The sequence below is a fragment of the Carcharhinus amblyrhynchos genome, chromosome 32 (assembly GCF_965287045.1).
Source record: "Carcharhinus amblyrhynchos chromosome 32, sCarAmb.v2.hapA, whole genome shotgun sequence".
Lineage (NCBI taxonomy): Eukaryota > Metazoa > Chordata > Chondrichthyes > Carcharhiniformes > Carcharhinidae > Carcharhinus > Carcharhinus amblyrhynchos.
Window position 1 is genome coordinate 9,780,385 of NC_137355.1, and position 27,397 is coordinate 9,807,781.

Below are 27,397 nucleotides of genomic sequence, written 5' to 3' on the forward strand. Positions count from 1 at the left end.
ACGCGCCCTCGCGCTGGGGTGTGTCAAGCTTTGCGATTGATTGGTGAAGGAGAATTCTAGCCTCTCCAACAGGCCGAGGCTAAGGCCTCTCCAACAGGCTGAGGCCAGGGGAACAGGCCTCGTGTGCACTCTATTCTGATCCTGCGCTGAACCTGTGAACCAGGGAAAAGCCATCGAGACTGAGTAGTCCATCTGTCATTGGAACACAATCCAAAGGTGTGCAGGTTAGCTGGATTGGCTATGCTAATTTGCCATTTAGCGTCAGGGGGGCTAGCAGGGTAAATACGTGGACTGAGGTGGATATCAGAGGTCTCACGGCTGTATGTTGAAGATGAGCAGGGGAAGGGGAGTTGGGGGGCAGGTGGGGAGTGTTGTGGGGGGGAGCTCTCACCATTACCCTGACCAATATTTATCCCTTATTCAGCATCACACAAGCAAATGATCCGATCAGTTTGCGGGAGCTTGCTGTATACAAATTGGTTGCTACTTCCCCAATATATGGGCATTTGGCCCAGCTATGGGGAGTTCTGCTGACAGGGTCACGTGGCACTGCTAACCAGTCAGGAGCCAGGTGGTGTGGGGTTGGGGGGGGGTGGTGGAATTAGCCTTGTAAGTGCAGGTTTCTGTTTCAGTTTGACCCTGGAAGCCTCTCCTTTATTGTTATCATAGAATTCATAGAATCATAGAAACCCTACAGTACAAAAGGAGGCCATTTGGCCCATCGAGTCTGCACCGACCACAATCCCACCCAGGCGCTACCCCCATTTTCCTACATATTTAGCCACTAATCCCTCTAATCTACGCATCTCACGGCTCTAAGGGGCAATTTTTAGCATGGCCAATCAACCTAACCCGCACATCTTTGGACTGTGGGAGGAAACCGGAGCACCCGGTGGAAACCCATGCAGACACAAGGAGAATGTGCAAACTCCACCCAGAAAGTGACCCAAGTCAGGAATTGCACCCAGGTCCCTGGAGCTGTGAAGCAGCAGCGCTGACCACTGTGCTACCATGCCACCCTTAATATATAAATAAAAGTTGCAGCTATTATTTATCTAGCTGATGGACAGGAATTATTACCAACAATGAATGTAGAACAATATAGCACAGAAACAGGCTCTTCAGCCCACAAGGTTATGCCGAACATGATGTCAAATTAGACTAATCCCTTCTGCTGCCCTTGGCCCATATCCCTCTTTTTCTTGCATAGTCACGTGCTTACCCCTATCGTATCTGCCTCCACCTGGCAATGCATTCCAGACACCTACCACTCTGTGTAAGAAACTTGCCCCTTGCATCTCCTTTGAACTTTCCCCCATTCACCCGAAGTGCGTGCCCGGGGTAGTGTTTGTGAAACTTACCTCTCCACTCACCTGATGAAGGAGCAGCGCTCCGAAAGCTTGTGATTCCAAATAAACGTGTTGGACTTTAGCCTGGTGTTGTGAGACTTCTTACTCTGCCCACCCCAGTCCAACACCGGCAACCCCATATCCTCGTATTAAATGTTTCAAAGATTCTGGGTGAGATTTTCCCAGCCGCGCTCAAGCACAAAGACCAGAAATTCCCCCTCCCGAGGTCAATGGATCTTTGCATTGTCCCCTCCCCAACACTCCACCTCTCCCCCTCACACCCCCCCACCCACCACCCCCCTCTGCCCACTATGATTCCCGTGTCGGGCAGGACAGTGAAATCCGCTCCCCCCCGACTGAAATGTATGTCATTGGCTGGAAGGAGATAACTGTTGGTCACTCAAAGCGCTATGTAAGTGCAAGTCTTAATTCTTTTGTTTGTTGAAGAATGGCATGGTGGCACAGTGGTTAGCACTGCTGCCTCACAGCCCCAGGGACCTGAGTTCAATTCCCAGTTTGGGTCACTGTCTGTGTTGAGTCTGCACATTCTCCCTGTGTTGGTGTGAGTTTCCCCCAGGTGCTCCGGTTTCCTCCCACACTTCAAAGATGTGTGAGTTAGATGAATTGGCCATGCTAAATTGCCCCTTAGTGTCAGGGAGATGAGATAGAGTAAATGCATGGGGTTACGGGGATACGTCCTGGGTAGGATTGTAAAGTTTATTTATTAGTCACAAGTAAGGCTTACATTAACAATGCAATGTAATGCAAGTTACAGTGAAAATCCCCGAGTCACCACACTCCGGCGCCTGTTCGGGTACACTGAAGGAGAATTTAAATGGCCAATGCACCTAACCAGCATGTCATTGGAGTCTGGGAGGAAATTGGAGCATCCGGAGGAAATCCACGCAGACACGGGGAGAATGTGCAGACTCCACACAGATAGTGACCAAGGCCAGGAATTGGACCCAGGTCCCTGATGCAGTGAGGCAGCAGTGCTAACTACTGTGCCACCATGCTGCCCTTAGTATCAGTGCAGACTCAATGGGCCGAATGGCCTCCTCTCACATTGTAGAGATTCCATGAACACACCCCCCCCCCCCCCGGGCCACAAGTAGACACTCTCTGTTTGCTATTCACAGTGTAGCATTCCAAATCAGTGCGGGTCCCGGGATATGAACCCTCTGATTAGATGGGACAGCCTTGCTGATCCTGCCCTGTATCTGCCTGACCATCTGTAGCTCATGAATCAACAGAGAAAGACACCAACTAGGAAGCAATGAAGGTTTGATCTGAACATAAATCATTTCCATACAAATGATCTCAGGCTGCTCGGAGACTGATAGGATCTGTCAATGCCCCGCTCAGTGGAACTCTTCAGGAATCCCATCTAACGTATGGAGGGAGTGCAGAGTGCAGTGAAGGTTTACCAGGCTGATTCCGGGGAAGGCAGGACTGAGGTATGAGGAGAGATTGAATAGGTTAGGATTGCTTTCACTGGAGTTCAGACAAATGTGGGGTGGTGGGGAATCTCATAGAGACTTATAAAATTCTAACAGGAATAGACAGGGTAGATGCAGGGAGGATGTTCCTGATGGTGGGGGAGTTCAGAACCAGGGGTCGCAGTCTGAGGATTCGGGATAGACCATTTAAGGTGGAGGTGAGGAGAAATTTCTTCACCCAAAGAGTGATGAGCCTGTGGAATTCATTACCACAGGAAGTAGTTGATGCCAAAACATTGAATGTATTCAAGAGGCGGCTGGATATAGCACTTGGGGCGAATGGGATCAAAGGTTATTGGGAGAAAGCAGGATTAGGCTAGAGTTGGACAATCAGCCATGATCATGATGAATAACAGAGCAGGTTTGAAGGGCCAAATGGCCTCCTGCTCCTATCTTCTGTGTTCAAAAGGCAGTTTCAGGGCACAAGGAACCTTTGCGAAATGGATGCATCGAGGCGCAAACAAAGAAGCCCAGTTTATAATGAAATAAATTTTGACAGAGATGGAGGTGCAACAGTCCATTAAAATACACTCAATCAAGGAATTTAACAGTATTCCCAAGGAAGAATGTCAAAATTGGAGACTGTGGCTGGAACTTTCCCATCCTCCCCACCATGGGAGGAGTTCCCATACAAGGACTTTGGATGGGATTTTCTGGTTTGGGAGCGAGTGCGGCCGGAAAATCCCACCCGGAGTCTCTATTCCTCAAGGTCTATTGTCCATGATTTTGTCACCAATGTTCTTCCACAAGTCTTTCGAATTGAATCCCTGCAGTGCAGAAGCAGGCCATTCAGCCCATTGGGCCTACACCAACTCTCCAACAGAGCATCCCACCCAGACTCTAACCCATTAACACCACACATTTCCCATGGCTAATCTTCCCTAACCTGGGACATTAAGGGGCAATTTAGCATGGCCAATCCACCTAACCTGCACATTCTTGGACACTAAGGAGCAATTTAGCACAGCCAATCTGCCTAACCTGCACTTCTTAGGATTGTTAGAACGGAGTTGAGGAGGAACTTCTTCACTCAAAGGGTGGTGAATCTCTGGAATTCTCTGCCCGTTGAAGTGGTGGAGGCTGCCTCGCTCAATATTTTTAAGACGCGGGTTGATAGGTTTTTGATAGGCAAGGGGATTAAGGGTTATGGGGAGAGGGCGGGAATGTGGAACTGAGCCACGACAGATCAGCCATGATCTTATTGAATGGCGGGGCAGGCTCGAGGGGCTAGATGGCCTACTCCTGCTCCTATTTCTTATGTTCTTATGTTCTTTGGAGTGTGGGAGGAAACTGGAGCACCCGGAGGAAACCCACGCAGACATGGAATGAATGTACAAACTCCACACAGTCAACCAAGGCAAGAATTGAACATCGGTCCCCAGTGTTGTGAGGCAGCAGTGCTAACCACTGTGCCACCGTGCCACCCCTTTCCTCAGAGCTTTTCATCACTTTGGGTCAGAAATGTTGCTACAACAACGAAAGGAAGAAGATTGTTCCAGTCCACGTAACTCTCAATATCTTTTATGTTCCCAGAAAGTCTCTCCTGAACAGAAAACTAAATCTACTTTGACATTTTTTATCACTTCTTGCACGGAGGTGGGCATTGCTGGTTAGGCCAGATTTATTTCTCATCCCTCACTGTCCCTTGGGAAGGTGGTGGTGGGCCACCTTCTTGAATGGCTGTACTCCATGTGGCGTAGGAGCACCCACAGTGCTGTTAGGGAGGGGAAATTTTGGGATTTTGACCCAGCAACTGCGAAGTAACGGTGATATATTTCCAAGTCAGGATGGTGCATGGTTTGGTGGGGAACTTGCAGGTGGTGGTGTTCCCATGTATCTGCTGCCCTTGTCCTTCTGGATGGCTGAGATCACAGGTCTGGAAGGTGCTGTCTAAGGATCTTTGGTGAATTGCTGCAGTGCATCTTGTAGATAGTACAAAAGCAGAAAATGCTGGAAAATCTCAACAGGTCTGACAGCTTCTGTACAGAGAGAATAGAACCAACATTTTGAGTTGGGATGGCCCTTCATGTAGATGGTGCACATTGCTGCTACTGAGCATAGGTTGTGGAGGGAATGGGTGTTTGTGGATGTGGTGCCAATCAAATGGGGCTGCTTTGCCCTGGATGGTGTTGGGCTTCTTGAATGTTGTTGGAGCTGCACCCATCCAGGCAAGTGGGGAGTATTCCATCACACTCCTGACTTGTGCCTTGTTGATGGTGGACAGGCTTTGGGGAGAATCAGGAGGTGAGTTACTCAGTGCAGTATTCCCAGCCTCTGACCTGCTCTGGTAGCCACTGTGTTTATGTTGCTGGACCAATTCAGTTTTTCATCAGTGGTAACCCAGAGGATCCGCCCTTATTTTCCAGCCAGTCACGTGACAGGGCAGACAAAAAGCAGAAAACCACCACCATTGGTTTTGATGTTGATGCTGATGTTTGCCATGCAGTGGGTAGCCAGGGTCTCAGTTTAACATCATGTCTCCGGATGGTGCGGCACACCCTCAGTAGCACGCTGACCAGAAAACCCTAGACCAGGTACTCAATGTTCTGAAGTCAGATTTGAGTCTGCAACCTTCCCACTCAGTGTATTCAGGGATCTGCTAGTCACGTTTACTGCCCAACACCCAACCATAAAAAGATGCTCCAATGCAATGTGGGCCTCTCTGAAACTGATAATGGTGGACGTTGTCAACAAAGGATAAGACGGATAGCAGATCAGCTGAATAATTACACTACTCAGTGTTGAAAGCGGAGGGAGAGATCAGTTTTTTTTTATACTGTCACAGGGTGTGGGCGTCACTGGCTCCACCAGCATTCTCACAGTCCATCTCTAATTGCCCCTTGAGAAGGTGGTAGTGAGCTGCCTTCTTGAACCACCGCAGTCCGTGTGGTGTGGTTACACCCACAGTGCTGTTAGGGAGGGAGTTCCAGGAATTTCATAGAATCCCTACAGTGTAGAAGGAGGCCATTCGGCCCATTGAATCTGCACTGACTCTCCAATGGAGTATCTTACCCAGACCCTTTCCCTGTAACTGCACATAGTTACCCCACTAATTCCCCTAATCTCTACACCTTTGGACACTGAGAGGCAATTTAGCATGGCCAATCCATCTAACCTATCCATCTTTGGACACTAAGATGAGGGTGGGTTTAAACTAGTACGGGGGGGGGGGCGGGGGCAAGGCCGGCGGGGGTGGGGTTGGGGGGGAGGTGGTGGTGGAACCAGAGCAGTAGGTCAGCGGGAGAAATAACTGAGGGAGACCTACAGACCAAGGTAAGATTAAGAGGAAGGCGTAGAGGCCGAAGGGCCTATTCCCGTGCTGTACTTTTCTTTGCTGTTTGTTCTTTGTATTAAGGGGCAATTTAGCATGGCCAATCCCCCCTACCCTGCACGTCTTTTTACACTAAGGGGCGATGAGAATGAATGGTGAGTGAATTGGAGGGAAGCCTCCATGTGGTGGCGTTACCGTATTCATGCTGCCCTTGCCTTGGTAGAGGCTGTAGGTTTGGAAGGTACTGTCTGATGGGCATTAGTGAGTTGCTGCAGTAGATAGTGCACTCTGTTGTCACTGTCCATCAGTGTGTATTTAACTTGATTTGATTTGATTTGATTTTGATTTGATTTATTATTGTCACATGTATTGCATACAGTAAAAAGTATTGCTTCTTGCATACTATACAGACAAAGCATACTGTTCATAGAGACGGAAAGGAGAGAGTGCAGAATGTAGTATTACAGTCATAGCTAGGGTGTAGAGAAAGATCAACGTAGTGCGAGGTAGGTCCATTCGAAAGTCTGACAGCAGCAGGGAAGAAACTGTTCTTGAGTTGGTTGGTGCATGACTCAGACTTTTGTATCTTTTTCCCAACAGAAGTAGGTGGAAGAGAGAATGTCTGGGGTGTGTGGGTCATTAATTATGTTGACTGCTTTTACGAGGCAGTGGGAAGTGCAGACAGAATCAATGGATTAGAGGCTGGTTTGCATGATGGATTGGGCTTCATTTGGACCCTTTGTCTTGGGCAGAGCAGGAGTCATACCAAGCTGTGATACAACTAGAAAGAATACTTTCTCTGGTGCATCTGTAAAAGTTGATGAGAGTCGTAGAGGACATGCCAAATTTCCTTCGTCTTCTGAGAAAGTAGAGGCATTGGTGGGCTTTCTTAACTATAGCATGGAGGGATGTATGGATGTATGGAATTAGGCCACAGATTAACCACAATCTAATTGAAAGGTGGGATAGACTGGAGGGGCCACATGGCCTTCTCCTGTTCCTATCTAAGCTAGTGACGAACATTCAATAGATGATGAGATATTGGAGCAGATGCAAGTCATTCAGCCCACAGAAGTAGCATCAAAGAAAACAGCATGGTGTAGAGCCCTCCACTTGTCTGCCATCTCACTCCTCTCCCTCCCTATCCTACGTCCTCATTATGGACTCTGTGAAACCTTCTAATCATGTCAGAAGGCAGGTTATCTGTTTTTACCTCGCCAGCTGCGTGTTCCATTGATTTCTGTGTGGCATTCCTACTGGATTTATTAACAATCTGCATGCTAAAGATCCCTAGCTGGTTTAATTCTCTCACACGGAGGAATGGTGTCCAAGTGCTGTGGTGTTTTGAGCCCTGTGAGGCAGTTTTCAGCTCTCACACAGGTAAATGTAGCCAGACCCAGAGAAAATAAAATTTATCTTCATTCTGCCTGAGGTACACCAAATTAATCAAATGCATTCCCTTGACACTTTGAATGATTTACAGGGTTCCATGACAACATCATATTTCCTTCAAAATGCTTCACAAATTGCTTTCAAATATTACTCATCATTGTTCAAGTATTCATGGGGATCAGGTGCTTCAAGCTGTCTGCAATCTTGTGAGGGGAGAGGGAAAATCGAGGGGGGGACGGGGCTTTTTTATGACTCACGTTTCCTTTGTTCGCACGACCACGGGAGGGCATTCCAAACAGATGAGCTTAATGGTAAAGAGGATACCTGGTTTGGAAAATCATCTCAAGGTCAAATGCTCTGATAAAGGGTCATCAGGGCTCGCAATATTGCCTCTATTTTCTCTCCACAGATGATGTCAGACCCGCTGAGATTTTCCAGCATTTTCTGTCAAGTATGATACACTCTGGCCAGTTATCCACAACGCAGGGAGGTGATATCTTAGTGGTATTATCACTAGATGATTCATTAGAAAACTCAGCTAATGTTCTGGGGACCTGGGTTCGAATCCTGCCATGGCAGATGGTGGAATTTAAATTCAATTTAGGAAAAAAAGTCTGGAATTAAGAATGAAGTAGCATGAAACCATTGTCAATTGTCAGAAAAAAATGATCTGGTTCGCTAATGTCCTTCAGGGAAGAAAATCTGCTGTCCTTATCTGGTCTGGACTACATGTGACTCCAGAGCCACAGCAATGTGGTTGACTCTCAACTGCCCCTTGAAATCATAGAATGTGCAGCACGGAGACAGGCCCTTCGGCCCAAACTGGTCCATGCCGACCAAAAAGCCCATCTAAACTAACCTCATTTACCTATTAAATGGCCTTGCAAGTCATTCAGTTCAAGGGCACCTGGGTATAGGCAATAAATACTTGTCCCACAAATGAATAAAAAAAAGTTGACTCTCACATGCCCAAAGGGCAGTTAAGAATGGGCAATAAATACCCCCAAGCCACATTATATGAATGATTAGCAAAACCACTCAAAAACATTGTGTGGAATCTTCCCGTCCTGCTTTCAATGGGAATCTTAGTGGGTGGGATATGGACCATACAAATGTCCATTGACCTTGGACAGGGTTCCCCAGCCACTGGGGTGAACACGGTGGAAAATCCCACCCATTGTTCCAGTACTGATCAGCAATGATCTGATTGAATGGGCAGTATGGGATTGAGGGGCAGAATGCCTCCTGCAATCCCTAGCACAGATACGGAGTTATGAAATTGTGCTAGAAAATGGTTCCTTCCTTTAAATGGGGAACTATCCAGCAAGTGCAGGGATATATGACAGAGGGGGAGGGGAGTCTGTCTTTCCGATTAGAGCATTGGAAGGATGTGTAGAAAGATCTAAGCTTGAAATAGCCGAGAGGAAAACGGTGAAATGTTACAGGAGACACGGCTTGAGATAGGTTCTTGTATTTCCAATTCCTTGTACCTCTAGATCAAGTGGCCATTTAAAGAAATTAATCGTGGCTAATGACTTCAATCTACCTCTGCGCTGTGACCATATCACGTTTATACTGTGAATCATTTAGTGCCCTTTTCGATTCAATCTGCAGTGTGTTTGGATGGATGCAGTGACTGAGAAGGGAGATAAATAGGCATCAATTAACTCAGGAATTTGGTACCAGTGGAAACCTAGGTTGTTTAATTTGGGCTTTGGCAAGGCTGCAGAGATTTACTAGAATGGTAACTGTCCAAGGGACTTTCATTCCGTGGCGAGACTTGGGAACATTAAAACATAGCCCCTTGACCCTGCTCCACTCTGGGAGAGACAGTGGTGCTGTGGCAATGTACCTGGGCTAGTAATCCAGAGCTCCTGCAGTAGATGATTCACACTGCTGCCACTGTTTGTATGGAGTTAGGCTGCAGATTAACCACAACCTCGTTGAACATAAGAACATAAGAAATAGGAGTAGGAGCAGGAGTAGGCCATCTAGCCCTTCGAGCCTGCCCCGCCATTCAATAAGATCATGGCTGATCTGTCGTGGCTCAGTTCCACATTCCCGCCCTCTTCCCATAACCCTTAATCCCCTCTCTTATCAAAAACCCATCAACCCGCGTCTTAAAAATATTTAGCGAGGTAGCCTCCACCACTTCAACGGACAGAGAATTCCAGAGATTCACCACCCTTTGAGTGAAGAAGTTCCTCCTCAACTCCGTTCTAAACCGCCCTCCCTTTATCTTGAGGCTGTGCCCCCTAGTCCTACTATCCTTTCTGAGCAGGAAGAGTCTCTCCACCTCTATCCTATCCATCCCATTCATCATCTTATACGTCTCAATGAGATCTCCCCTCATTCTTCTAAACTCTAACGAGTACAAGCCCAGTTTATTCAGCCTCTCTTCATAGCTCAGCCCCCTCAACTCCGGCATCAGCCTAGTAAACCTCCTTTGCACTCCCTCCAAGGCCAAAATATCCTTGCGCAAGTACGGCGCCCAAAACTGCACACAGTACTCCAGCTGCGGCCTCACCAATGCCCTATACAGCCGCAGCAAGACCTCCCTACTTTTATATTCAATCCCCCTCGCTATGAAGGCCAGCATCCCATTCGCCTTCCTGACCACCTGCTGCACCTGCAAGCTGGGTTTTTGTGACTCATGCACAAGGACCCCAAGGTCCCTCTGCACCGTCACCTGCTGCAGTTTTTTGCCAAGTAAGTAATAATCCTTCCTACCATTATTCCTACCAAAGTGGACCACCTCGCACTTTGACCACCTTGAATGGTAGGATAGTCTGGAGAGGCCACATGGTCTCCTCCTGCTCCAATCCAAGCTAGCCTCTGGTGGCATGTGTTCAAATCTCACCACATCAGCTGGTGGAATTTAGATTTAGTTAATAACCCTGGAGTAAAGAGCTAGTCTCGGTAACAGTGACCATGAAACTATCATCAACTGTAATAAAAACCTATCTGGTTCACCAATGCCCTTTAAGGAAGGAAATCTGCTGCCCTTACCTGGTTGGCCTACATGTGACTCCAGAGCCACACCAATAACTGCCCTCTGAAACAGCCAAACAAAGTCAGTTTAAGGCAATTAGGGATGGGCAACAAACATGGCGCTTGCCAGAGATGCCCCATTCCATGAAGGAATGGAAAGAAAGATCATAGCTGATCTTGATTGTGGATTTAATTCTACATTTTCCCCCTAGCCACGGTGGCACAGTGGTTAGTGCTGTTGCCTCATAGCACCAGTGATCTGGATTCGATTCCCAGCTTGGGCCACTGTCTGTGCAGAGTCTGCACGTTCTCCCCGTGTCAGCATGGGTTTTCTCCGGGTGCTCCTGTTTCCTCTCACAGTCTGAAAGATGTGCTGGTTAGGTGCAATGGCCGTGCTAAATTCTCCCTCGGTGTACCCGAGCAGGCACCAGAGTGTGGCGACTAGGCGATTCTCATAGTAACTTCATTGCAGTGTTAATGTAAGCCAACTTGTGGCACTAATAAATAAACTAAGCTTTAAAACGCTATAGGTGAGTGATGCGGGGTTGGGGGGAGGTGGCGCGGGGTCATGGGCATGGATGCTTAGAATCATAGAATCCCTACAGTACAGAAAGAGGCCATTTAGCACTTTGAGCCTGCACCAACAAAAATCCCACCCTGTCCCTGTAACACCAATTATTTATCCTGCTAACCCTCCTGACACTAAGGGACAATTTAGCATGGCCAATTAACCTAACCTACACATCCCTGGAGCATGGGAGAAAACCGGAGCACCTGGAGGAAACCCACAGAGACACAGGGAGAATGAGCGGACTCCGCACAGACAGTGACCCAAGCCGAGAATCGAATCCGGGTCCCTGGCGTCGGGAGGCTGCAGTGCTAACCACTGTGCCACAACACTCTGAGAGAAAGTATTTCTCATCTCTATCCTATAAGGACAATCCCGAATCTGAAAACGCTGCACACCACCACCACCACCCCCCCGCCCCCCACCCACACCACCCCCGCAGTTCTGGATACACTCACAAAAGGATTGTGTCCTTTCCGTGCCCACGATATCAAGACCATTCAGGATATATACTTCAATCAATTCACCCGTCGCTCTTCTAAACTCCAACTGTCCAATCTAGCCTCATAGAATGACCTACCCATTCCTGTATCAGTCTAGTAAATCTCCTGTGAACTACCTCCAAGTTATTTACATCCTTCTTTAAATAAGGAGACCAAATATCTACAGAACTAAAATATCTGTCAAACATACACCTACAAGAATGCTACTTGAAGCAGCTAGTTTTGAAGAAATAGTCGTAGAATCCCTCCAGTGCTGAAGGAGACCATTTGGCCCATCGAGTCTGCACCGACGACAATCCCACCCAGGCACTACCCCCATTACCCCATGCATTTAGCCTGCTAATCCCCCTGATACTAAGGGGCAATTCAGCTTGGCCAATCCACCTATCCCGCAAGTCTTTGGAGTGTGGGGGGAAACTGGAGCACCTGGAGGAAACCCATGCAGAAATGAGGAGAATGTGTAAACTCCACCAGACAGTGACCCAAGGCTGAAATTGAACCTGGGTCCCTGGTGCTGTGAGACAACAGTGCTAACCACTGTGCCACCGTGCCATCCCAACCAAGCAACCAACCAACTAACCTATGACTCAACTAACCAACCAACCAGCTACGTCAGGGTGGCATGTTGGCACAGTGGTTAGCACTGCTACCTCACAGCGCCAAGGACCCGGGTTTGATTCCGACCTTGGGTGGCTGCCTGTGTGGGGTTTGCACGTTCTCCTTGTGTCTGTGTGCATTTCCTCTGGGTGCTCCGGTTTTCTCTCACAGTCCAAAGATGTGCAGGTTAGGTGACTTAACCATGATAAATTGGCCCTTAGTGTCCAAAAATGTGCAGATTGAATAGGATTGGCCATGGTAGATGCGCGGGAGCTTACAGAGGTAGGGCCTGGGTAAACGTCTTTATCAGAGAGCCTGGGCAGACTCGATGGCCTCCTTTGTACTGAAGGGATTCTGACGTGGGCTTTTAATATTGGTCCCAAACAGTGCTTGCACTGCTAGTCACAGAGTAATTGGAAATGTTGAGACTCTTTCTCACCCAAGAATCCAGCCATGAATGATGCCATTGCCAGAACCAGGACTGAAGCCAAGAAGTAACATCAACCCCATGCTAGCAGTTATGAGAAAAGTGATGATATAAAGTGTATTCTTTCTTAAACGTGCATCCCTTGCAGACATGGCCAGAATCAGCTACTTTGCACTTTCATAGTCAAGGTCACTGATATTCTGTATTTAATATGGGTTACACTGACATCAGGAGTAGTGGCAGGAGAAGTGTTCCACATAGAATAGACAAATCATAGAATCCTTACAGTGCAGAAGAGGCCTATCGAGTCTGCATCGACTCTCTGACAGACTACCTTCCACTGGACCACACCTCTGCACTATCCCTATAATCCACCTAACCTGCACACCTTGGGACATTAAGGGGCAATTTACCATGGCCAATCCACCTAGCCTACATACCTTTGGACACGAAGGGGAAATTTAACATGGCTAATCCACCTAGCCTACACACCTTTGGACACTAAGGGGCAATTTACCATGGCCAATCCATCTAGTCTACAATTCTTTGGACACTAAGAGGCAATTTACCGTGGCCAGTCCACCTAGCCAGTACACCTTTGGACACTAAGGGGCAATTTAGCATGGCCAATCCACCTAGCTATACATCTTTGGACACTAAAGGGCAATTTACCATGGCCAATCCACCTAGTCTGTACACTTTTGGACATTAAGGGGCAATTTAGCATGGCCAATCCACCTAGCCTATGCATCTTTGGACACTAAAGAATAATTTTGTGTGGCCAATCCACCTGATCTACACATCTTTGGACACTAAGGGGTAATTTAGCATGGCCAATCCAATTAACCTACACATCTTTGGAGTGTAGGAGGAAACTGGAGCACCCGAAGAAAACCCGCGCAGACACGAGAAGGTTGTCAAACTCCACACACAGGCCTGAGGCCGGAATCAAACTCGGGTCCCTGGCGCTGTGAGGCAGCAGTGCTAGCCACTGTGCCACTGTGCCACTGTGCCTCCTCATGGTACACACTGAATTAAAGGTCACTTTTTTTGAAGGAGGAAAAGTTGTGCATCCACTGTAGAAGAATCAGTGGATCTAATGGCCTTGTGGTAACGTCACTGGACTAACAGAGAACCTGGCTAATGCCCTGAGACATGGGTTCAAATCCCACGCCCTGGGCAACGGTTGTTGGAATTAAAATAAAAATCTGGAATTGAAACTATTGTCATAAAAACCCACCTGGTTCACTAATGTCCTTTAGGGAAAGAAATCTGCTGTCCTTACTTGATCTGGCCTACATGTGACTCCAGAGCCATAGCAATGTGGTTGACTCTCAATTGCCTTCTGAAATGGCCTAGCAAGGGCAAAGGCAGCTAGGGATGGGCAATAAATGCTGGCCAGCCAGTAATGCCTATGCCCCATGAGTAAAAAAAAAGTTGAAAAAAAAGTTTCCCCTGAGAAAGAGATTGTTCTGAGGAAAAGTAGCCGCAGTTTCCTGTTGGCCTTATGGTGGGCAGCCAAAGTGAAGACCATCTTGGGAGTTAATTCTATTTCCGATCAGCCATTATGGATGAGCAGTGCCACTGGACAGCCACTAACTAATTGCATGATATCTTCACTCATACATGCTGAGATATGTGCAGAAAGCTAAGGATGAAATTACTCCTTATTAAAAAGAAATTGATGCATGTAAAAACTATTATAGAATTGTAGAATATAAGGGCAGTACAGTGGTTAGCACTGCTGACTCATACAGCCAGGGACCTGGGTTCAGTTCTCGGCTTGGGTTACTATCTGTGCAGAGTGTACAAGTTCTCCCCATATCTTCATGGGTTTCCTCGGGGTGCTCTGGTTTCCCTCCCACAGTCCAAAGATGTACGGGTTAGGTGGATTGGCCATGCTAAATTGCCCCTTAGTGTCTAAAGATGTGCAGATTAGGAGGATTGGCCATGCTAAATTGCCCCTTAGTGTCCAAAGATGTGTAGACTGGGTGGATTGGCTATGTTAAATTGCCCCTTAGTGTCCAAAGATGTGTAGGCTGCGTGGATTGGCTATGTTAAATTGCCCCTTAGTGTCCAAAGACATGTGGGTTCAGTGGATTGGTCATGCTAAATTGACCCTTAGTGTCAGGGGGATTAGTGGGATAAATGCATGTGGTTATGGGGATAGGGCTTAGGTGGCATTGTGGTCGGTGCAGGCTCGATGGGCCAAATGGCTTCGTTCTGTAATGTAGGAATTTGGTGATACCAAAGATGTGTGGGTTAGGTGGATTGGCCATGCTAAATTGCTCCTTACTGTCAGATGGATTAGCAGGGTAAATATGTGGGTGACAAGCCTGGGTGGGATTATGGTAGGTACAGACTCGATGGGCCAAATGGCCTCCTTTGCACTGTAAGGATTTGATGATTCTATGATAACTGGAGGTTATTTGGCCCATTATGTCTATGCAAGCAATTTGAATTCATTTCCAATTAGTTCCTTTGGCCCCCATGACCCCCTGCAAAGTTTTCTCTGCCCTTGTTTCTTGTATTCCGGGCAGTGGGAAGTTTATTTACTCCCTGCTTATTGGTCAGATTCCCAATGCAATGATTCCTAAATTCAACAGAACAGTCAGGAGGTAATCTTCCAATGAGGGAAAGAGGAGCTTCCTATGGAATGGAAAAGAGACATCCTGGCCCACATCCCTGTTGGTATTTAATGCAGGCGACAGGCGTCTCGCTCACTGGCTGGACAGTTCATAGAAATCATAGAAACCCTACAGTACAGAAAGAGGCCATTCGGCCCATTGAGTCTGCACCAACCCCCCCAGGCCCTACCCCCATATCCTTACATATTTTACCCGCTAATCCCTCTAACCTATGCATCTCAGGACACTAAGGGGCAATTTTAGCATGGCCAATCAACCTAACCCACACATCTTTGGACTGTGGGAGGAAACCCACACAGACATGAGGAGAGTGTGCAAACTCCACACAGACAGAGATCCAAGCCTGGAATCGAACCCATGTCCCTGGAGCCGTGAAGCAACAGTGCTAACCACTGTGCTACCGTGCAGCCCACAGCTGGCAAGAGTCCCGTGTCGCTTCTTTTAGGGAAACCCCAACAGTAAATGCCCCTCAGGCACTTACATGGCCAGCTGTTGGCCTTCCTCCGATCAAGAATCCCAATGGGGATGGGATTGAGGAGAGGGGTGAGGGGGCCAATTGTATACCCAAGATGTGCCAGCCTGTTGGAGGTCAGCAGATGCCCCTTTAGCTGGCAATGCCGGGGGAGAATTGGCATCCACTGGTCACGGGGTGGCACGGTAGCAGGGTCCTGGTTCAATTCCCAGCTCAGGTCACTGTCTGTGTGGAGTTTGCACATTCTCCTCGTGTCTGCATGGGTTTCCTCTGGGTACTCCGGTTTCCTCCCACAGTCCAAAGATGTGCAGGTTAGGTTGATTGGTGATGCTAAGAAATTGTCCCTTAGTGTCCAGGGATGCGTAGGTTAGAGGGATTAGTGGGCATAATATGTAGGGATATGGGGCTAGGGCCTGGGTGGGATTGTGTTTGGTGCAAACTCGATGGACTGAAGGGCCTCTTTCTGTACTGTAGGGTTCTATGATTCTATGATTCAAATGCCCAACGGATGCTCAGGATGAGTGAGACCACAGGGGAGCAATGGTGGTTTGGGAGTGTGGGGAGGGGGGGTTTGGAATGGTGGTGGGATGGGGGCATCAGCAAAGGCGACAGGCTGATTCTTAGTGGCGGCAACCCCCCTTTCCAATGCTGCGTCTCTCAATCAGTAACTGAGGCCTCTGAACGGTGGGTGTTCGGCACCTATTGTTATAAAAACCCATCTGATTCACACATGTTCTTTGGGGAAAAAAGATCTGCTGTCCTCCCCTGGTTTGGCCTACATGTGACTCCAGAGCCAGTGGTGGGAGATGTTGTTGGTTGGGATTTCTGCCCCCTTGGGCATCAGATCCTGGGAATTCCTGCATTAATTTGGAACGAAAGGAGGCGATGCGGGGTCTCACCTACCCTTTGGCTGGCAGGCGAGATCACTGTCATCTGGATGAAATACCACCCACAGCGTGTGGGCCCCCCCGATGATTCTGGTAAGAACTCACTCATTGACCCAGCTCTGACTTTAACTTGTATTCTAACCAAGGGATACATTGAGTCCAGAGGTTCAAGGTGTTCTGGAGTTAGGAGTACAGGCTGCTCACCGCTGGCCCACTCGGAACAAGAGGAGGCTACTTGGACCCTTGGACAACAACCCCCCCCCCCCAAAACCACTCACTCTGTTCAATTTTCCCTGGAACCTGGTTACGAGTTCCTGCTTTGACAAGCCATTCACTTTTGCCTGGAAGTCACCAGCTCCTCAAGCAGCCCACAGGACATAATTCACAGCTGTTCTCATTTGTAAACTGCTTGATTTACAGCTTGGCTCAAGACAAGTCAGACTGTCAGAGTTATAGCTCTGTACCACAGTCTTGGCCTCTGTTTCCCAATCTCCTACTTTCAATCCAAGCTCTACATTACATAAGTGACTGCGCATCAAAATATATTTCACTGAAGTACCGTGCTTGGTCCTGAGATTGTGAAATCTGTAGTGCAAATACACATTTCGTATGCATGTGTGTATATATATAATGGGTGCCACTGGCTGGTCAGCATTTATTGTCCATTCCTAGTTGCCTTTGAATTGTGTGTTTCGCTCGGCCATTTCAGAGGTTAGTTGAGAATCGACTACATTGCTGTGACTCTGGAGTCACATGTAGGCCAGACCAGGGAAGGATGGCAGATTTTCTTCCCTAAAGGATATTCGTGAACCAGATGGGTTTTTCTGACAATCAACAATGGTTTCATGGTCATCAGTAGATTTTTAATTCCAGATTTTTTTTATTGGATTCAAATTCCACCATCTGCCGTGGTGGGATTCGAAACTGGGTTCCTGGAACATTAGCTGAGCTTCTGGATTACTAGTCAAGCAGTAATACCACTGGGCCATTGCCTCCCCAAAGGTGTACGTACGTATAGTAAGTCATCCTGGACCCTGAAGAACATATAATATAGGAGCAGAAGTAGGCCACTCGGCCTCTCAAGCCTGCTGCTACCATTCAATGAGATCATGGTTGACCTGTTCGTGTTTCTATTTCCACCTTCTTCCCCAATTCTTCAGAAGACAACCCACTCATTCCAGGTATCAAACTAAACCTCAATCCAGAAAGAACTATACATCTGTATCGGATATATAGTGGATATAATGGAGGCGATGGCCTGGTGGTATTATTGCAAGACTATTAGTCCAGACACTCAGCTAATGGTCTGGGGACCTGGGTTTGAATCCTACCAGATCTGGAATTAAGAATCTACTGATGACAATGAAACCATTTTAATTGTCGGAAAAACCCATCTGGTTCACTAATGTCTTTTAGGGAAGGAAATCTGTCGTCCTTACCCGGTCTGGCCTACATGTAACTCCAGAGACACAGCAATGTGATTGATCTCAACTAGGGATGGGCAATAAATGCTGATGTGGAGATGCCGGTGTTGGACTGGGGTAAACATAGTAAAAAGTCTCACAACACCAGGTTAAAGTCCAATAGGTTTATTTGTAGCAAACGCCACTAGCTTTCAGAACTGGCTGTTCCTTTGTCAGGTGGGTGAGAGTTCTGCCAGAACTTCAACCTGGTGTTGTGAGGCTTTTTACAATAAATGCTGGCCAGTCCGTAATGCCCAGGTCCCATGAATGAATAAAAAAGTTATTGATGTATAATAAACACCAACAAATCAGGATTATAGAATTGAAGAAAGAGCCATTTAGCCCATCTTTTAAAGTTTATTTATCAGCGTCACAAGTAGGCCTACATTAACACTGCAATGAAGTTACTGTGAAAATCCCCGAGTCGCCACACTTTGGTGCCTGTTTGGGTACACTGACGGAAAATTTAGCATAGCCAATCCACCTTTCAGACTATGGGAGGAACCTGGAGCACCCAAAGGAAGCCCACGCAAATACGAGGAGAACGTACAGACTCCACACAGACAGTGACCCACACCAGGATTTGCAACTGGGTGTGAGGCAGCAGTGCTAACCACTGTGCTACAGTGCCGGCGTCATGGCTGCACTGGCCCTCCAAATGAGCATCTTGACTTAGTGCCATTCTCCTGCTTTTCCCTCCCACCCCATACCCCTCTACATTGTTCCTGTTAAAATAATCATCCAGTGCCCTGTCGAATGCCTCAATTGAACCTGTCTCCACCACACTTCACGGAGCGCATTTCTGACCCCAATCTCTCACTGCGTGAAAAGGTTTTTCTCATGGAAAAAATACCTTCTCGTGACCCTTACCCACCTCCATAAAATTTTTGATAGGTCAGGGGTGAGCTAGTGAGTGACACCCACTGGAGTTTAGGTGTGCCCAATCTCCCCTCCCCCACCCCAGCTTCGATTCTGAGGCGGGGAGGGGTGGGTATGCGAAAAACGGCCCTGGGGTTGCGTGGAGAGATCGGAGAAATGGGATTGTTCTAGTTGGAGCAGAGAAGGTTAATTGACAATTTAATAGAGGTGTTGGAAATAATGAGGAGTTTTATGAGAGCGGATAAAGAGTAATTATTTCAGTTGGCAGAAGGGTCAGGATTCAGAGGACACAGGGAGAAAGTAATTGGCACAAAAAATACCAGCAGAAGGAGGAAAACGAGAATGTTTTATTTAATCACATGGTGAATTTTGGTTATCTGGGGGGGGATGGTTTCTTACCCCGTCCCTGCAGGGAGTTGCCCAGCAACAGGGAAGGCTCACCATTGGTTGCGGACAGGGCCTTCCAGTCCCGCTGATTTTGATGTCGTTTTGTGTGGCGGGGGCTTCGCATTCGTACGACTGGAAGATCCAGCCGGCGAGAACCACCAGAAAATGCCACCGTCTGTCTGATCCACACACACAGGAAAGAGGCAGAAATCCTGGAATCAACCACAAAGCAATTGGATGTGGCAATGGTATAGAGGCTGGGTCTGTCTTTCTTTTGGTTAAAACAAAGTAAGTAATAAGTATAAGTAAACAAACTGAGAGATAAAACAAGGAGGGTGGCCGTTAAAAAGGAGGGGAACTGTCCAAAACAAAAAAAAGGCGTAAAGGAAACGTATTGTTAAACCAAAATGTGATTAGAAGGGTCAATAATACAGTTCCTGCGGTGCCCAACAAGCAGGGAAGGCCTCGATGGCGTCCGTGAACACCGCATGCTCCCTCTCCAGGGACACCCGGAATTTTCTGGCTGTTCTTGCCGGCGTGGTCTTCCAGTCGTGCTGATGGCGATGGAGGAGAGGTGCATCGATCAGGAAACCCTGTTGACAGCTGATCCCGCTACCAACCATCTCTGCCACCACAAAACACGCCACAGAGGGGCGTAGAAAATCCCATCAAGAGCGAGAGACAGGATTCTCAAACTTCACACATTTTCTCTTGGCATCTCAATTCCATTTATACCATGCAGTTTGGTCAGGGAGGCTAATGGCCACAGTACTGAACTCAGCAAATTTCATGGATACGGAACTTCAGGATGTATATGGGTCTTCCAGAGTGCAATGTGGACCTTCAAGTGTGGGATATGGATCTTTAAATGTAGGATATGGATATGGATAGAGAGTGTTATGGATATTAAGGAGTGGAAATTTGATTTTCTAGAGTTGGATGTGAATCTTTAGGAGTGGGATATGGATATTCAGGAGTTGGATATGGATATTCAAGAGTGGGATATGGATATTCAGGGGTGGGATATGGATATTCAAGGGTGGGATATGGATATTCAAGGATGGGATATGGATAATCAGGGTGGGATATGGATATTTAGGAGTGAGATATGGATATTCAGGAGTGGAATATGGATATTCAGGAGTGTGATATGAATATTCAGGAGGGGTGTATGGATATTTAGGAGTGAGGTATGGATATTCAGGGATGGGATATGGATATTCAGGAGTGGAATCTGAATATTCAGGGGTGCGATATGGATATTCTAGTGTGGGATATAGATATTCAGGAGTGTGATATGGATATTCAGGAGTGGGATATGGATATTCAAGAGTGTGATATTGATATTCAGGAGTGGGAAATTGATTTTCTGCAGTAAGATATGGATATTTAGAAGTGGGATATACATCTTTGGGAGTGAGATATGGATCATCCAGAGTGGGATACGGACCTTCAGGTATGGGAAATGGATTTTCCAGAGTGGTTTATAAATCTTCAGGAGAACTAATCAATGAGGAAACTTGAATTCTCGGGCAAGTGGAAAAAAACAGGTTTGCGGAAAAACATCCAGGCTATATCCATGGAAACAGCCTCTGGAATTTGGAGCATTAACCAGTCCTACAGATAATTGCATCCTGAGGAAGTGCGTATGGCTTAAACTGTTGACTTTACTTACACAGATTCTGCCAGACCAGACAAATGTTTGCGGATTTCACTTTGTTTGTTGTCGGATTTGGGTTTTATTTAAATTACCCCTGGCAGTTTGAAGTGCAGTTTAAATGACAGAGTAACAGTTCCTGCGCTGAACTCCAGTAAGAGTGGGAGCTATCAAGACGTTGTCCAATCTCTTGGCTACATCAGCTGCGCCCTTACTGAATAATCGCCACTGATTTGCTGACAAAACTTGTGGCTGAAGAGATTATGAAGGAAATTGAGGTAGATTTTCATCTCAGCTGCCTGGATATTAAGCATCGTCGCGGTGATGATTATAGAGGAATGTCTGAGGAGTTCCACATGTTACCAATAGAAGCAGTCAATGTTTGCCTTCACAAATTGCCACCTCGATGGTAAAATCCGTCTCTCTGATTATACTGCCAGCTCACCCATTTGGACCTGGCATGATATCGCACACCGGAATGTTCTTTTTGCTTTTCTCATTGGCCTTGTCTCAGCTGTGTGCGAGCCCATATCTACCATCATCCTTTACGACTGTATCGATTAATGTTTGCAAGTCTTCACTTCATTTCTTCATTGCGTGCAGCTTTTATCACCCAGTTAGACTGAACTGGGCTTTATCTGCTGTGGAACAGGCACAATATTTTATCACGTCTTTTGCAGGATTGATATGGGAAGGACTTATACAGGTTGAGTATCCGTTATCCAAAACCCTCCAGGCTAATGGCATCTCGTATTTCTGATACTTTTGGGTTTCAGATGCTGCCTAGGCTTCGACCTACTTACATTACAGCGTCTAGAGTCCAGGCTTGCTATAGGCTCAAGTCAATAAAATGGCTGGAACAGGGAGGTATATCAGTTACCCCCGGAGCGACCTATGCTTCTATTATGGGTGAGGACTCACAGGTTAAACAGTTAACAGGGAGATGTATCTGTTACCCCCAGAGAGAACTATGCTTCTATTGTGGGTGAGGACTCACAGGGTAAACAGTAAACAGGGAGGTGTATCTGTTAACCCCAGAGCAACCTATGCTTCTACTGTGGGTAAGAGTTCACAGGGTAAACAGTAGACAGGGCGATGTATCTGTTACCCCCAGAGCAACCTATGCTGCTACTATGGGTGAGGATTCACAGGGTAAACAGTGCATACAAACAAATAAGACTGCCCATACTAAAGGGTGGATAAGGTTGGTAAGGTTCATGTCGGTTCGGGGTCATGTAGGCTCAAGGTGGCATGGTGCCTCACAGTGCCAAGGACCCGGGTTCAATACCAGCCTTGGGTCACTGTCTGTGTGGAGTTTGCACGTTCTCCCCGTGTCTGTGTGCATTTCCTTCAGGTGCTCCTGTTTCCTCCCACAGACCAAAAAATGTGCAGGTTAGATTGTTTGGCCATGCTAAATCCCTCAGTGTCAGACCAAGTTAAATACATGGGGTTACGAGGATAGGGACTGGGTAGGATTGTTGTCGGTGCAGGCTCGATGGGCCGAATGGCATCCTTCTGCAGTGTAGGGATTCTACAATTCTTGAACCATTGCAGTCCATATTGTGTACATGTATCCACAGTGCTACACCTATAGTATCCAATGGTTTAATTGATCTAATAGTAAAGTTTATTTATTAGTCACAGGTAGGCTTACATTAACACTGCAATGAGGTTACTCTGAAAATCCCTGAGTCACCACATTCGGCACCTGTTCGGGGACACTAAAGGGCAATTTAGCATGGCCAATGCACTTAACCAGCACATCTTTGGACTATGGGAGAAAACCGGAGCTCCTGGAGGAACACATCTGTGTTTGATTGTGTTAGTCTGATGCGTATTCACTGTGCTTAATTCCTTAAGCCTGTGGGTGGAGCTGAAGTGTCAGGAAGATTGGCAGGGGAAATATGTGGGGTTACGGGGATAGGCACTGGGTGGGATTGTTATTGGTGCAGACTCGATGAGCCAAATGGCCTCCTTCTGCATTGTAGGGATTCTAAGGAGTATTTTGGTCTGTTGTGTTTAGTCTCACATCCTTGCTTTTTTTGTCCATAACATTCTGACATCAATCAGAAGGCTCTGGAATGTGGGCTGAGAGGACGTCTATAGAAATCCTGATTACTGAGATATTTTAAAGTACTCTGAATAAAGTTGTTGTGGATTTATAACCAGTGTCACCTCTACATTGCTCTGACATAAATCAGGAATAGAACATTTACAGCAAAATAGTGAATACATAATCGTTAAAAAGGATTTTGATCTAGTGAGAGTGAAGAAAATGCAATGTATGTCCAAGTGAAATCAGAGACAAGACTCAAGCAAGGTTAGAAATAATGTTAAAAGGAACTGGACTAGTCCTTGGGGATGAGAAATCTGCAGAGTTATGGACAAAAGGCAAGGATGTGAGATGAAGCACAAATGGGCCAAAATGCTTCTTAGAACCCTTACCATGTAGAAGGAGGCCATTTGGCACATCGAACCTGCAACAATCTCACCCAGGCCCTATCCCTGTGACCCCATGTATGTACCCTCCTGATACTAAGGGGTAATTTAGCATGGCCAAACCACCTAATCCGCACATCTTTGGAGTGTGGGTGAAAACTAGAGCAACCAGAGGAAACCCATGTGGACATGGGGAGAATGTGCAAACTCCACACAGGCAGTGACCTGAGGCTGGATTGGAAACTGAGTCCCTGGCGCTGTGAGGTGGCCATGCTAAGCACTGTGCCACCATGCCACCTTTCTTCCCTGCTCTAAGCTTCTAAGATGATGGAGTAATTTTCAATGTGGAAAATTTGACAGACTATTGACCTCGGACGGGGATTTCCAGTCTTGATGTGGCTGGGACTGGAAAATCCCACCGTTTATAGCTGCAGAGACATTTATTCAGACTGAGCACATTGTCCCTGCATGCTGCAATAAATGTGGAAAACAAACAAGTTTGCGTCCAAGTGATGGAGGTTTCTCAATAACAGGGCCAACATGGGCTAAACGGAAGAGAAAGACTTCCTTTGTCTTTCATAGCCTCTGACAATTCCCCCCTCCCCCCCAACATTTTACACCCAGTACGGTACTTTTTAGTATCATCGCTGCTGTAATACATTTGTAAGTTCATAAGATATAGGAGCAGACTTAGGCCATTCGGCTCATCGAATCCTCTCAGCCGTTCGATCATGGCTAATATGCTCCTCATCCCTATTTTCCTGCCTTCTCCCCATAACCCTTCAACCCATTACCAATTAAAAATCTGTCTAACTCCTCCTTAAATTTACTCACTGCCCCAGCATCCACCATACTTTGGGGTAGCGAATTCTACAGATTCACAACCCTTTGGGAGAAGTAGTTTCTCGTCAACTCTGTTTTAAATTTGCAGCTTCTTATCCTAAGACTATGACCTCTCATCCTAGAATGCCCCACAAAAGGAAGCATCTACTCCGCGTCTACTTCATCCATACTTCTTATCATCTTGTATACCTCAATTTGATTTCCTCTCATTCTTCTAAATTCCAGAGAATATCGGGCTAAACTGTTCAATTTCTCTTCTTACAACAAACCCCTCATCTCTGGAATCAGTCTGGTGATGTATGGAATGCAGCAGCCCCATGGTGCACTGCAAGCTCCCACTAACAAGTTTATTTATTAGTGTCATAATGAGCAAGTTATCTGTTCTTCAGAGGGATAAATATGGACCAGAACACCAGGAATACCTCTTATCCCCTTCAATCTATGACCTGATTGAAGGGAAGAACAGGTTGAAAGGGCCAAATGTCCAACTGCTGTGTTTACACCCTTCTAAGGAGTGCCATAGGATCTTTTATGTTTCACCTGTGAGGCTGGGCAAAGAACTTCTTATCCAACACCTCTGCCAGTGCAGCACTCCCTCAGGACAGCGCTGGAGTGTCAGCATGGATTTTATGTTCAAATCTCCACCCTGGGACTTGAACCAACAAACTTCTGATGATGGGGGCAATAATGTGAGCATTTACCACCCCCCCCAACAACTGATCTGCTTCTTATGCTAGTTCTGCTTGAGCACAAATACACTCACTTCACGAGGGGCGGCACGGTAGCACTGCTACCTCACGGTGCCAGGGACCAGGTTCAATTCCTGGCTTGGGTCACTGTCCGTGCGGAGTCCGCACATTCTCCCATGTCTGCATGGTTTTCCTCTGGGTGCTCCAGTTTCCTCCCACAGTCCAAAAGATATGGAGAATGTTGGCACAATGGCACAGCGGTTAGCACTGCTGCCTCACAGCACCAGGGATATGGATTCTATTCCCAACTTGGGTCACTGTCAGTGTGGAGTTTGCACGTTCTCCCTCTGTGTGTGTGAGTTTCTCCAGTGGTCCGGTTTCCTCCCACAAGTCCAAAAGATGCGCTGGTTAGGCACATTGGCCATGCTAAATTCTTGCTCAGTGTACCTGAACAGGCGCCAGAGTGTGGCGACTAGGGGATTTTCACCGCAATTTCATTGCAGTGTTAATGTAAGCCTACTTGTGATACTAATAAATAAATTTTAAACTTTTAAAGGACTTGAATACAAAAGTAGGGATGTGCTTCTGAGCCTATATAATGCTCTGGTCAGACCACGTTTGGAATATTGTGAGAAATTTTGGGTCCCACATCTAAAGAAGGATGTGATGGCCCAGGAGAGTGTACAGAGGAGCTTCACCAGAATGATCCCAGGAATGAAAGACTTGACATATGAGGAGCGTTTGAGGACTCTGGGACTGTACTCTTTGGAATTTAGAAGGATGAGGGGGAATGTCATTGAAATTCGCAGAATACTGAAAGGCGTCGGTAGAGTGGACGTGGGGAAGATGTTTCCATTACCAGGAGAGACTAGGATGCAAGGGCACAGCCTCAGAGTAAAGGGATGGCCCTTTAGAACAGAGATAAGGAGGAATTTCTTCAGCCAGAGGGTGGTGAATCTGTGGAACTCATTGCTGCAGAGAGCTGGGGAGGTCGGGTCATTGAGTGTCTTTAAGACAAGGATAGGTAGGTTCCTGATGAGTAAGGGGATCAGAGGTTATGGGGAAAAGGTGGGAGAATGGGGTTGAGAAACTTATCAGCTATGATTGAATGGCTGAGCAGACTCGATGGGCCGAATGGCCAAATTCTGCCCCCATTTTTTTGGCCTTATAGAATTGCTGCTCAATTTGCCTGAGACAGGAGCAGGTTGGTTATTTATCACGCTGGGTACAGTCTGTATACTGTCACGAGTTCCCGGACCCATTTCCAAACAGGTTGCTTCACCTTTCTTTATTCGTTGTGGGACATGGGCTTCGCTGGCTGGCCAGAATTTATTGTCCATCCCTAGTTGCCCTTTGGAGGGCAGTTGAGAGTCAAACATATTGCTGTGGCTCTGGAGTCACATGTAGGCCAGACCAGGTAAAGATGGCAGATTTCCTTCCCTAAAGAACATCATTGAATAACTTGGGTTTTCCAACAATCGACATTGGTTTCATGGTCATCAGTAAATACTTAATCGCAGATAGGATTTATGAAATTCAAATTCCACCATCTGCCGTGGCAGGATTCGAACCTGGGTCTCCAGAACATTAGCTGAGTCTTCAGATTAATAGTCTAGTGATAATACCACAAGATCATTGCCTCCCCTGCACAGAGTATTGCACTCAGGGTTAACCGCGAGGAATTTTGCTGTTTAATTTCATTTTATTATTGTCACATGAATTGCATACGATGAAAAGTATTGTTTCTTACGTGTTATATAGACAAAGCATACCATTCATAGAGAAGGAAAGTGGAGAATACAGTTTACAGTCATAGCTAGGGTGTAGAGAAAGATCAACTTAGTGTGAGGTAGGTCCATTCAAAAGTCTGACAGCAGCAGGGAAGTAGCTGTTCTTGAGTCGGTTGGTACGTGACCTCAGACTTTTGTATCTTTCTCCCAACAGAAGAAAGTGGAAGAGAGAATGTCCAGGGGCAGTGGGAAGTGTAGAAAGAGTCAATGGATGGGAGGCTTTGTTCAGGGAAATGGGGAATGACACAGGTGCGTACATTTGGGAAACACAGCTGAGTGGCTCTCGAGATTAGAATAATGTCAGGCTAATTGAATTGAAGGTGAATTTATACTAATGAATGGGAGATTGTGCTGGCTATGGGCTGGTTGGTGCATTCTGCTGAATAGGATTGTATGCCAAGAGGCCATTCTATAACATTGGCCGTGATTAATTTTACTCTTGAGTTATGAGCGTCAACTCTTGTCAAAGAAACCTAATATAAAGCACTGTTTACATTCTGATGTTCCCCAGCCTGGGAATACAAGTAAGCTAATCCAGATGACATTCGGAAAGGTTGCCAACTTAAAGATACTCCTGATACAGAGCATCTGACTGCGTGTCTCTGTTGGACTTTGTTGAGGGTGATCTTACCGTTGCGCACCGTGG

The 27,397-nt window shown here is 46.8% G+C and overlaps 1 protein-coding gene across 1 annotated transcript in view; it reads left to right on the forward strand.

Annotated features, from left to right (window-relative positions):
* The window catches only part of cib2 (calcium and integrin binding family member 2), a 76,169-nt gene that overhangs the window by 14,648 nt on the left and 34,124 nt on the right, over positions 1 to 27,397 (forward strand). The gene's annotated exons all lie outside the window — the stretch shown is intronic.